Source organism: Camelus dromedarius, chromosome 11, assembly GCF_036321535.1.
Source record: "Camelus dromedarius isolate mCamDro1 chromosome 11, mCamDro1.pat, whole genome shotgun sequence".
NCBI lineage: Eukaryota > Metazoa > Chordata > Mammalia > Artiodactyla > Camelidae > Camelus > Camelus dromedarius.
In genome coordinates, this window is record NC_087446.1 from 62,434,032 (window position 1) to 62,446,291 (window position 12,260).

General features: G+C 43.1%; 1 pseudogene; it reads left to right on the forward strand.

The window, feature by feature from the left end:
• Positions 1-10,601: 10,601 nt before the first annotated feature.
• LOC105100354 (thymidylate synthase-like) lies at positions 10,602-11,427 on the forward strand (annotated as a pseudogene).
• The last annotated feature ends 833 nt before the right edge of the window (positions 11,428-12,260 follow it).

A 12,260-nucleotide genomic window follows, 5' to 3' on the forward strand; every position in this document is an offset into this window, starting at 1 on the left:
TGATAAGTAGTATGAATACCATTTAGATCAATGTTTCTTAATTAAATTTGGCCCATGAGCTTATGAGCACTCCAGTTCCCTAGGACTTGTTTAAAATGCAGATCCTTTAGTCTTTCTCCAGCCGTCCTGAACCCTGATCTCTGGAAGTTATTTGTATGAACACCAAATTTTCATGACAATAGAATAAGTGATATATGCAATATACTGTAGAAATTTTAAAAAGAAAAAAAATCTCTTTCCCTATGGTCAGGGAAAGGTTTAAAAATTCAGAATTTATTAATAGGATTTCATTAAGTGGAAACTGAAGCTCTAAGCATTCCATGAAGGGATTCTGACTTCTGAGTAAGGAACCCCCAAAATCCACTCCGCCCATAAAAGCAGTAAGAATACTAACAAAAATCGCCAAAACACATCTTTTTTCAGAACTCTAGAAATTAGCCGAAAGCCTGTTACAATCCAAGGAGAGTTTATTCAAAAAAGTAGCTGAATCTCCATTAGAAACAGGAAGTTTTGTTTAACTTGCCACATTCCCATCCCCGTCTCCCAAGCTCTGCTGTAATCTTGAAAACCTGCAGCCTCGTGTTCACAATAGCCATGAAAACCAGCACTCTAGCAACCACTGGAAGGGGCGGAATGGATCAAGGGTTCCTCAAAAGCCCCCTCCCACTATTTAACCTATCTGGCAGCTCCCTGAAATCCCCCACTTCCACGGCTCACCTTTATCTGACCTGACTCAGAGTTCACTCAGCAAAAACTTGTTTCCCCTTGAGGCGTTGTTCAAAAACAATCAGCAGCAACTGTTTAATATTACTGCTGCCCGAGGCAGCAAGAACAGCTGGGACAAGGGAGAAGCTACCCAAAAAGCTTAAAAGGAAAGGCTGGGGAATGAGATGTCCATAGAGGACTTTGAAATGATCCAAGTTTTCAGGTCTCAGTCATTGCATGATGGCAAAAGTAAGGAAATCAGGAATAGCTGGTTAGGAAAAAAAAGGAAAGTATGAAGACTGTGATTTGGGATATGCGGAGCTTAAAGCCCCGAACATACACAGAGACCACCAGTAAGGGGTTGAAAATGTGGGACTGAGAGAGCCTGGGAAACGGGTGCATTCCTGCTTTATTCCTACCATCCTGGCATCCCACCCGGCTTGGCATCTGTCCCAGACAACAGTGTCCCATTCTGGTGCAATAAATTACATGGCTGCTTTATCACTGCGAGAGAAAGTAAAAAGATTAGAGGCGAGTTCACAGGGCAGAACACCGGGCAATTCCCACAATAGGTAAGAACAGGAGTAAAATCCAGTTGTGGAGACAGGAAGACACAATCAGGGCAGCAGGGAAGTCCTCCCAGAGACGGGAAGGCTGAGCACGACCGGGGAAAGATGGTCTGTTCTGATGTGCACTTCAGAGACCCCAGGAGAGCAGATCCCATCAAAGGCACATGAAAGGCACAACCCATTAAAGGTAGGTTATTAAAGGTACGATTTTTTTCGTCTTGTGATTCAAGAAAACAACAAGTTAGAGGACAGTTCGTTAGAGGACAGCCAGCAGAGACGAAGTGACAGAAGACAGAAGGAAAAGCCAAGACGACGAAGAGCGAGGTCTCGCTGGAGGTGAGGGCAGGAGGGAGGGCAAGCAGTAGAGACAGGAATTAAAACATCATGTAAATGGTAAACTTAGAAAAGTCAAGGAACTCTTCTTAAGAATGAAGGAAGGCAGGCAATGTTTGAAACAGTGAGAGACTGTGATAACAGATGAAAAGAGAAAGTGAATGTGCGGTCACTCCCTGCGGTCAGGAATGGCCCTTATTTACCTCGTGCCCCTGTGCCTGACCACTTGGATTCAAATTCCAGCTCTGCCACCAGTTCTGTTATTTCAGCAAGTTATGTCACCTCTCTGCGCTTCCATTTTCTCATCTATAGTGAGGATAATCAGGTCGCCATTGTGAGCTTGAGTGTGTATAAAACATCACTACAGGCACGCTAACTGAGTGCTTACAGCAATAAGCACTCAATTGTTACTATCATTTGCGTAGTACTGTTTGCAGCCACCCTGCTTCGCCCGATCACTGGGGCTGCCTTAATGTCCTATGAATGAATGAAATCAGAATCAAGGTCATCTGCTGGGAGCTAGGTTGTGGGAATGTTGTTAAAGAATAAAGATCGAAGACGATGAGAATTCTAGAACTCTACAGAAGGCAAAATTAAAATGACTAATAACTGAGGTCCAGCTGAAGGGGGAGTCTCCTAAAGCCAAAGGAAGCTGACGGTGACTGACACACGGTAAGGATGAAGAGGAGCCTGGGCAGGTGTGAGGGGATGTGAGGGGAAGAACAGAGCAAGCTAACGGGGTGGCTCTTCAATAGCCCCACATAACAAAGTGCCTCAGTTGCCCCGTAGGGTCTGGGAGGTCACATTAAGACAACACACCACGGAAAAGCATTTGCCAATTATGCAAACGTACCAGAGGAAGACGCAAAATGCCTTTGCTTTCCCATAATGTCATCCTTCAGTTAATTCAGTCCACCTCAGATAAGCATCTAAAGTTCTCCCTCTGTATTTCCCTCCCTTCCCACTCTCCCTGCACCACCTCATCTCTTCAGTTCTCTTCTACCTCACTTCCCTCTTTTCTAAGTCCCAGCTCCACCCAAGAGGGGCGATATTCCTGTGTAAAGACGCTTCAGGACCTTCAAATCTTCCTCAGTTAACATCGACATCTCTTAACGAAAGAGCAAACTTTTGATTTATTGCTACGTTAACAAAATCTCTACCTCTTTATTCCGATTTACAAAAGACCCCCTTCATACCTAAGATAAGAAAAGAAACAGAAGGTGGCAGGGACAAAGAAAATCCTGTCCCACCAGGTAACCATTTTAAGCACAAAGTTTGTTCCAGCCTCTAGAACAATGTCTAAACGTGACAGTTCCCTAATAAATGTTGGATGGATAAATAAATGACTAAATGCAAACTCCAAAGTAAAACAAGGCGGACTTGAACAACAATGACTGTCAGCATTCATGATAGCCTTTTGTTTGCTGACTCAGTTAGACTGATTGCCTTGAGAGTTTTAAGAGTCCCAACTTTTCACACCTCCCTGTATCCACATTCTTTGGTAACTGCCTTCTCACATTGACTCTGGACTTGGCCAAGTTATTTGCTTTGGCAAATGGGAAAGCAACAAATTGGACTGAGCCAAAGCTTGAAAAACACTTGTACATTAGCTGCCACTAACATGAGAACAAGCCTGAGATGACCTGCTGGAGGATTGTGAGAAACAATGAAGAAGAGGGGAGCCGTGCCTGTCAAGGTCACCCGGGACCCACCAGCTACTACTCACCAGCTGGTCACCTAGATGCATGGCAGACCAGAGTCAAGACCAGTGGAACCAACAAATTCATGAACTACAATAAATGGCTTTGGGTTTAAACCACAAAGTTTGGGGTATTGAGCAGCAATAGTGAACTGATCCACTTCCAAACCCAAACCCCCCTCTGACTACATTAGACCAGCAGCCCCATGCACCCCTTTGAGGGGTGGGGGCACCATTCGCATCGCAGTCTGTGCTGTGCAAGGCAGAGCCTTCGCGGCTGTGCGCGGCAGCACTGCTGGGAGCACACCAGAATAAGCAAAACCCTCTCCCTCCCGCTTGCCCTTCACCTTTAATGACATAGGGAGAAAGAGAAAAGAAAGTTAAAGCCTGAGCCATGAATACTAACTGCATATTGCAAAAGGAACCATTTCGCTCGACTGAACGTTTCCAAACAAGTTTCAGCTCCTGAGCATTTTAAACACAGACAGAAAACAATATAAATAATGTATGTGTGTGTACGTATACATACACACATACGTAGATACGCATGTATATCTATATGGCTCTAAATGAATCACAGCAAGGGACATTCTGAATGTTTAAATGGTGTGAATTTCTACACTCCTTTCTGGCTTTCCAGGCACCAGTCCCATCAATCTCTAAACCCTGACACCAGGCAGTTCATTGTTTTTCAAATTTATGACATTTTTCAGTCCATTGTTTTTAAACTGTCACCCTCAGTGGGCAGCTGGCACAACTCACTGCTGCTCTCAGAGCCTACCGAGCTCACCGCCCTAGGAGTGATGTGCTAGCAAAATTTCCAGCTGACTGATCTCCAGGATGTTATATACTCTCTGCGTGCTTCCTCTGATGACATCATTAGTTTTGTCCTCCACCTTTACTCCAAACAGAAATAATTAAGTTTGTGATCGTCCACCCCAAACACAGATAATGAAAATGAGGGAAATTGGAAATAGAACCAGTCATTCTATTCAGCCTCTTGGCAAGATGGAAGACTAACTCTCTCCCAGACATCCAATAGTTTTACGTTATCGTTGCAAAAATGTCTCTACTATGGCAGGATCTATCTGGTCTACTGAGAGACTATTCTGTATCTGGTTCTCAGTTTAAACAGGCTTATTTTTATCTGCTGAATTTTCTCATTTATTTTCTGAAATGCATGACTTATGGAGTTAATTCTCATCACAGGAAATGGCCTGATTTCTCCCAGGATTCTAAAACTAATTATATGGAGTTCAGTGAACATGGAAGTCAGTCCCTCCTCTCTGTCCTTGGCTGGGCACTGGGTGTGATGTCAGGGTGGAGTATGTGCCGGAATGGAGGAGGAGTCAGAAACTAGGTCCAGCTGACTGTGTCCCTAACAGGGGTGTGGCCCTGCAAAAGTCACAATCCTATCTGATCAAAGGTTTCTTAGCTACAAAATGAGAATTTGGATGATTTCCAAGATTTTCCTTTTAGCACTGAAAGCTTATTATATTATCCACAGATTTTTTAGATATTTCCTTTTACTTTAGTAGAGAGTACATGCTTATTTCAACATTTACAGCATTTCCAATCAATATATTTCCTTATCTAATTGTATGCCTGCATTAAATTTTCATGAGTATATTTTTAGTTTCCCCTTCCATCTTGGGGTTGGGAGGATCTGAAAAGTAATTGAGCAATTCAATCATTCAACAAGCATTTACTGAGCACGTATTATGAGCCTGGGGCTAGGCTAGGGGCTTGGGAAAATAAAATGAAAATGATTATAATACTGATCTTCCTAATTATGTCTCTACAAAAACACTGAGGGAGAGACTTTGTCTCAGCCTCAACCCAAAGTGTGCATTTAGTCTACGAAAATGTTTAATTCAGCAGATCACTATATTATACAAAACCCAATAAGAGGGTAAAATGTTTTACTAAAATGGTGTTAGTAATACACACCCTCCAGTCCATTCTAAAGAAATACTGTGGAAGTGATTTGAGTTCTGAGAACTATTTAAATTAATTAAATTGCTTAGCACAGTGTCTGTCTGGTACAGGAAGAGCTACTGTAATTTTTATCTTCCTGCCCCTCCTTCCTTTCTTACCATCTCTTTTCCCTAAAATTAATCTGCCTTCTCTCACTCTTCCTGCCCCAGCTGTACTCGAAGGTAAACCACCGAAGCAGTAAAATCATCAAGCACTGGCTTCATCCCTGCTTTCAATGCCCCTGAAAGGCAACTGCCTCCTTTGCTTCTAACCCCACCACATTCCTGGCCCTTTGTTCATGACATGCTCCCACCAACATGACCTAGGAACCAGCAGGTGATAGGAAATCTGGTCTTACCTATGGTTCGCTGTGTATTAAGAAACCTGCAGAAGCTTGATGTTAACTAGGAAGCTAAATGACTCACACTGGCAGGAAAATTCTCCATCTGCTGCTCTGCACTCCCTGACAGCCTCAGGAAGAGAGAATCTGTTATGTGACCACATGTTTATACAACAGATCTTTCCGTGTTTTTGTTGCTCTGACTAATTGATTTAGAATGCAACTCTAATCTTCAGTGCCCCTCCCCCTAGGAACTAAGTCTATTAGAATTCAAGTTTAATGAAGACTCATTAATGGTGCTACATAAGTCACTAGAAAAGATAATTTACCACATGGAGAAAAGAAATTATTCAAACGGCTTTAAAACACAGTATTTGGCCACACTTATTTAATGAGATGTTTTCTAAGGACAAAAAAAAAAAAAACCACCTTAACCTTTATTCAGTCGTCTAATTGCTCATAGTAATATTGGTACAGTTATGTTTAACTATTCATATATGTAGTATGATGACGCTGTAGAAGAGTATGTTGTTGTTATTAAGAATGGAGACTTTTCAGAAAAGGTCCAAATGTGTAATTTTTTAAATAAAAACTCAACAAAGTCAAATTTGAATTGGAAATTTCAGAATGGACTCATAGGGTTTTTCAATGCACATTTCATAGCTCTCGTCTACCCAGAAGTCCCGGAAGCCGTAACAGTCCAGTCATGAGCACCCTGTGATCAGATGTGGGACTCAAATGTGACCAGCCACCAAAAGGAGCTAGGCCTCCTTGGAGAAAGAGCTGATTTCCAGGCCGAGGGCAGGAGACAGTACAAGATGAGCTTGGAGCCCTCTGTTGCTCTAGAGAGGAAGGAAACCATCAAAGTTCACAGGGACTTGTCAAAAAAGTCACTGAAACCCACCTGAAGGGAACTGTTACTGGCCAGAAGTTGGACAACATGAGCATCAAAAGGCTGAGAACAAGAGAATTCCACTTGCCTGACATTTTGAGCGGGGAGGCTGGTCTTTTCCTGGCCTCGCACTGGAACTCACACCATCGCCTATGCTGGTTCTCAGCCTTTGGATTCAGCTGGAAACTACAGCCCTGGTCCTCCTGGATCGGCAGCCTGACGAATGCAGATCCCGGGACTTCTTAGCCTCTACTGTCGTGTGAGCCAGCTCCTAATAATAACAATGATTTTAAGCGTGATCATATTTGCATTTAAGAAAGGACGTGTTGGCTGTTTTCTGAAGAGCAGACTGGCGGGGGGTAAGACAGGGGTCAGGGAGACCGGTCAGGAGGTTGTCGCCGAATCACAGCCCATAGTCCATCTCCATAGCACCTGCAGCAAGGCACCCGAGGCTCCTTCACGGCCATCACCCCTTCTGCCTTGAAGCATAGATTTTTCTGCACACGCTTTCTCTCTCCTTCCAGAACAAGCTCCTTGGAGGTGGGAACCAACTCTCACGTCGCCTAGTAACGACAGCCAGCACCCTGCACAGCTAACGTTTAACTCCACAATAACCACACATGGTAGCTATCATCCCCCATGTACCCATGAGGAAACTCAAATTCATAAATACGTACAGTTGAGTTGCAAGATACCTGAGTCCCATCTTATCAAGCTAGATTTTTTTTTTAATGCGCTTGATGATGGGAAAAATAAGTTACCCATATTTCAGGGTTTTTTTTAAATTTCTAGAGTACTGCAGAGCAGGGGGCTTTTTATTTGCACCGTGAATGTGAGGTGCAATATGGATGGGGCTTTTCCACACAACAGTGTCAGTACTGAACCGACTTGACAGGCATTGTTGGGAGAAGAGGAAGAGGATGCTGGAGCCAAGGAGGAAACCCAAGGCCAGCCAAGAGCGTCAGCGGCAGTGCAGTTCCAGGAAACATTAACAGCTGGCATCACTCCCCGCCTCATCCATAATGGGACTGAGCCGCAACCCCGGTGGTTTTGAGAAACAAGAATCAGCAGAATTTTGCAGCTTTAATAGAATGTATAAGCAACTCAAAGTTTCGGGGAAGCCTTCACTTCATCACCTCAGCAGTCGCACCCTGACCTTGTGGCCGCTCTTTGTAAAAAAAAAAACGCTTTATGTTTTTTCAAGTAAGTGGAATTAACATTTTTCCCTCTGTGGCATGAACTTGTGATCGATGAGTGCTTTAGTAGATTGCAAGTAGTTTTTCAATGTCACATTTCTATTACAGCGTTATGGAACAAAACTAATTGTCGTCAGGATTGGAGGCAATTCTATTCACAGCAAGATAAATTGGGTTTCTAAACTGTGATTTCCATTGTGTTACCTCTATGTATCATGAAAGTTACCCTAATGTGCACAGCAGTCAGGCGACTTACTTATACAGTGAGGTCCAGCTTTATGCCGAATCCATCATCTTTCTCTTCCCCAGGGAGGACAGAGGCACAACAGAAGCATAACTGCAGACCACCATCTAATGGAACGGGTTAATGCGGACACCCTGCTCTAAATATCAGCGTGAACATTCAAAGACTAGAAGAGAACAGTCTGTTCCCTAAGAAGATCAGACATCACTGTGCATTACCCCCTTAATCGCTGTGGAGTTTTGGTGCATGTGAGGCTCTCTCTCTCTGCTTCTGTAATAGTACTTTTTATACATGCATACAGTGTAAGTATTTCAGAACGTAAACCACCATCCATAAAAACAGCCGACCTTGCAATCTGTAAATTTGGACTCCACTAATCTTAACTTTTAATGCATTGGGCAATGTCTTGGGTGGCATTTTTACAATCTATATAAAAAAAGATTTGCTAAGTGAAGTAATAATATAAAAATATGATGGAAAACAAGATGGCAAGTGCGAATGTTCACACTGTTGTAATTAAAAGGCAAACTGGAAGCAGTTAAAGCTTAGGACCATGGACTCTAGAGTCAGTCCTCCTGGGTTTGAATCTTCTCTCACCACTGTCGTGATCTGGACAAAGTACTGTGCCTCAGTTTTCTTATCTGAAAAATGGAGACCATAATAATACACACTTCATAGTAGACTGTCATAAAGATTAGAGTTGGCAACACACTTAGGAAAGTTCCTAGCACACAATAAACACTCGGTGGTGGTGTTATTATTGTTACTGTTGTTGTTGTTATTACTCGGAAGCACCCTTTTTTAAAACAAATAAGTGATGAACTACTCATAGTTCTATCTCAGTCGCTCCAGCGGATTTCCTTAGAAGTGGTAGCAGGCAGTATCAGGTTGCCTCATTCACATTACTCAGTATCTCTGAAAATAAGAACACTGCAATCCTTTAAAAAAAAAAAAAAACTTTCTATAATTCAAACAGTTCTCCCCACTTATTTTTTATTGGTGGTATTTTCCTATATTTAAAATAAACCTGGGCTGTCCAGCCAATACCTGGGCCTTGTTGTTTTGTGTCCTGTCAAATCCTTATAGGATCTTGGAAAATATCACCATCCACAACACTCCCCACTATGAGGACACAAGATAAAATTCCTTCGTTTATGACACGGGTCATTTATGCATGTTGGAAATCATACTTATGTCTTACTTGCTAAATGCTAAAGGGAAAGGAGACGTTAGACCCCAGTGTGTTTCAGAAAGAGGTAAAATAGAAAAAAGTGCAAAAAAGTAACTTTGTCCTCATTCACTTGGATTAAGGAGAACCCATAATTATACAAAATGCAGTTTTCACAAGCAGCTAGTTAAAGAAGCTGTGCCCATATTTTGTGTCGATCGATGCAAAACTGCCAAATGATTTGTCCTAAAATTTAAATTTTTCTCTCTAACTAAACTGATTTTCTTGGGTCCCGGGAGTGCGCATTATTCATCCAGGTAGTATCTAGCAAATATAGAGTGCACAGTATTCACTGACCTAAACAAATTTGAATGAGCACATAGCACAGCACCGGGCTCAAGGGAGGCACTCAAGTATTTTTCGAATGAAGGAACCAGAGAAAGGTTGATGGAAACTGGTTCCAGGTGATCTGTCTTATTAGGTTGTAATTGCAATTAAGAAAGAAATATAGGAGGGCAGAATGGATACCATCTGCAAGTAATACACACACATACGTATCTAATACATGCATTCATATATACAACCTGAAGCAATTTCAATAATGACATTCAAAAGTAACATGAACTTAAACGACAGAAGAAAGATCAGCAACTTATATAATGACAGCATTAAACAAATTGCCTTGGATCTAACCTACCATTTATAATAGCCTTGATCAGTTCTCAAGGCAGAAAAGTTCCCCAACTTACATCTGAAAAAAAGGGAAGAAAGTTTCTGAAATGTCTAGTGAGATCTAAACTCCTGTATCCCTGCTCACCAAACTCAGATGCGGAGTAACCACGTGTCTGCATCATTCCCCATCACTTGATCTGAGAGCTGAGCTCGGTCCTCCCACGTGACTCCAGATGGACAGGAAAAAAATCTCCCTTGAGAATTCTCAACACAAGCTGATTCTTTCAAAAGTTTGTAGCCCAAATTCATAACACCTCAGTAGACTGAGAAACCTAAAACAGGCACTTGAGGATAGGAGGGTCCCACACTGGTGGTGCCCCAGACATCCAGCAGAAACAAATGAAAATCCTCAAAGAACCCACCTTTCACATGGGCCTCAAAAATTCTCGTGCATAAAGTACAAAAAAATACGAACTCAGAGTCAAAAAGCCCGAACCACGGAAGGATTTAACTCACCGTGAATGAGAGCCAGCAGGAACGGCAGACGACAGAAACTAACCTATCAACTGCAGATACTGGACTAAATCTGCAAGTGTGTTTACTGTGTTTAAGAAAGAAAACGGGGGCTGAAACTGTGCCTGAGAAGAAAGACTTCAGGGGTCACAGGAAAAGGCGGAGTCTCCGGAGCGGTGGCGGGAAACAGGGCTCCCGGAAAGGGCTGGGCCGCCTCGCCCGCGGCCGTGGGGTCCCCGCAGCCGCGCCCCGCCCGGCGCCGCGCCCCCCGGGGAGCTGCAGGACCAGAGCATAGGGAGCGCACCCTCGGCTGCGGCGTCCGGGAGGATGAGCGCATCCGCCCCTCCACCCACACCTGCACCCGCACCCTGCTGGTGTTCCGCACGCAGGCGCGCTACAGCCTGAGAGATGAGTTTCCCCTGGTGACAACCAAACGTGGTTTCTGGAAAAGTGTTTGGGAGGAGTTGCTGTGGTTTATCACGAAATTCACAAACACTGAGGAGCTGTCTTCCTGGGATGCCAATGGGTCCCGAGACTTCTCCGACAGCCTGGGATTCTCCACCAGGGAAGGGGATTTAGGCCCAGTGTAGGAGGCATTTGGGATCCGAATACGAAGATATGGATTCAGATTAATTCGGGTCAGGGAGTAGACCAACTGTAAACGGTGGCTGACATGATCAAAACCAACCTTGACGACAGAAGAATCATCCTGTGTGCTTGGAATCCCAAAGATCTTCCTCTCCTGGCCCTCCCCCCGGGCCATGCCCTTTGCCAGTTCTAGGAGGTGAGCTGTCCTGCCGGCTGTACCACTGGTCTGGACACAGGGGCCTGGGTGTGCCCTTCAACATCGCCCGCTACACCTTGCTCACCTACATGATCACACACATCACAGGCGACTTTGTACGCACTTCAGGAGATGCATACATTTACCTGAATCACACTGAGCTGCTGAAATGCAGCTTCAGCAAGAACCAAGCCCTTTCTCGAAGCTCAAGATCCTTTGAAAAGCTGAGAAAATTGATGACTTCAAGGCTGAAGGCTTTTCAGATTGAAGGCTACAATCCTCATCCGACTATTAACATGGAAATGGCTGTTGAGAGTGTTCCTTTTTTTTTTTAATTGAGTTATGGCTTATTTTAAATGTTTCAGGTGTATAGTGGGGTGATTCGTGTGTGTGTGTGTGTGTGTGTGTGTGTGTGTGTGTGTGTGTGTGTGTATTTTTGTATCCATGCTTTTTCAGATTCTTTTCCATTGTAGGTTGTTGCAGGGTGTTGAGTACCCTGTGCTGTACAGTGGGTCCTTGTTGCAGTGTGTATCTGTTGGTCCCAAATGCCAAATTTATCCTCCCACCCCTTTCCCCTTTGGTAAACATTTCTGTTTTCTATGTCTGTGAGTCTATTTCTGTTTTGTAAATAAATTCATTTGTATCATTTCTTTTAGATTCCATATAAGTGATATTATATGATATTTGTCTTTCTCTAACTTACTTAACTTAGTATGATCATCTCTAGGTCCATCCATGTTGCTACAAACGGCATTATTTCATTATTTTTTATGGCTGAGTAATATTCCATTGTGTATATATACCACATCTTCTTTATCCAGTCATCTCTTGATGGACATTTGGTTTGCTCCCATGTCTTGGCTATTGTAAATAATCCTTCAATGAACATAGGGATGTATGTATCTTTTCAAATTAGAGCTTTCATCTTTTCCAGATATATGCCTAAGAGTGGGATTGCTAGATCATATAACTCCATTTTTAGTTGTTTAAGGAAACTCCATCCGATTGTTTATAGTGGCTGCTCCAATCTGCATTCCCACCAACAAAGTAGGAGGGTTCCCTTTCCTTCACACCCTCTCCAGCATTTATTTGTTGACTTTTTTAAAAATAGACTTTATAATGACCTTTAATGAAAAAGAATATGAAAACAAAAAATAGACTTTATTTT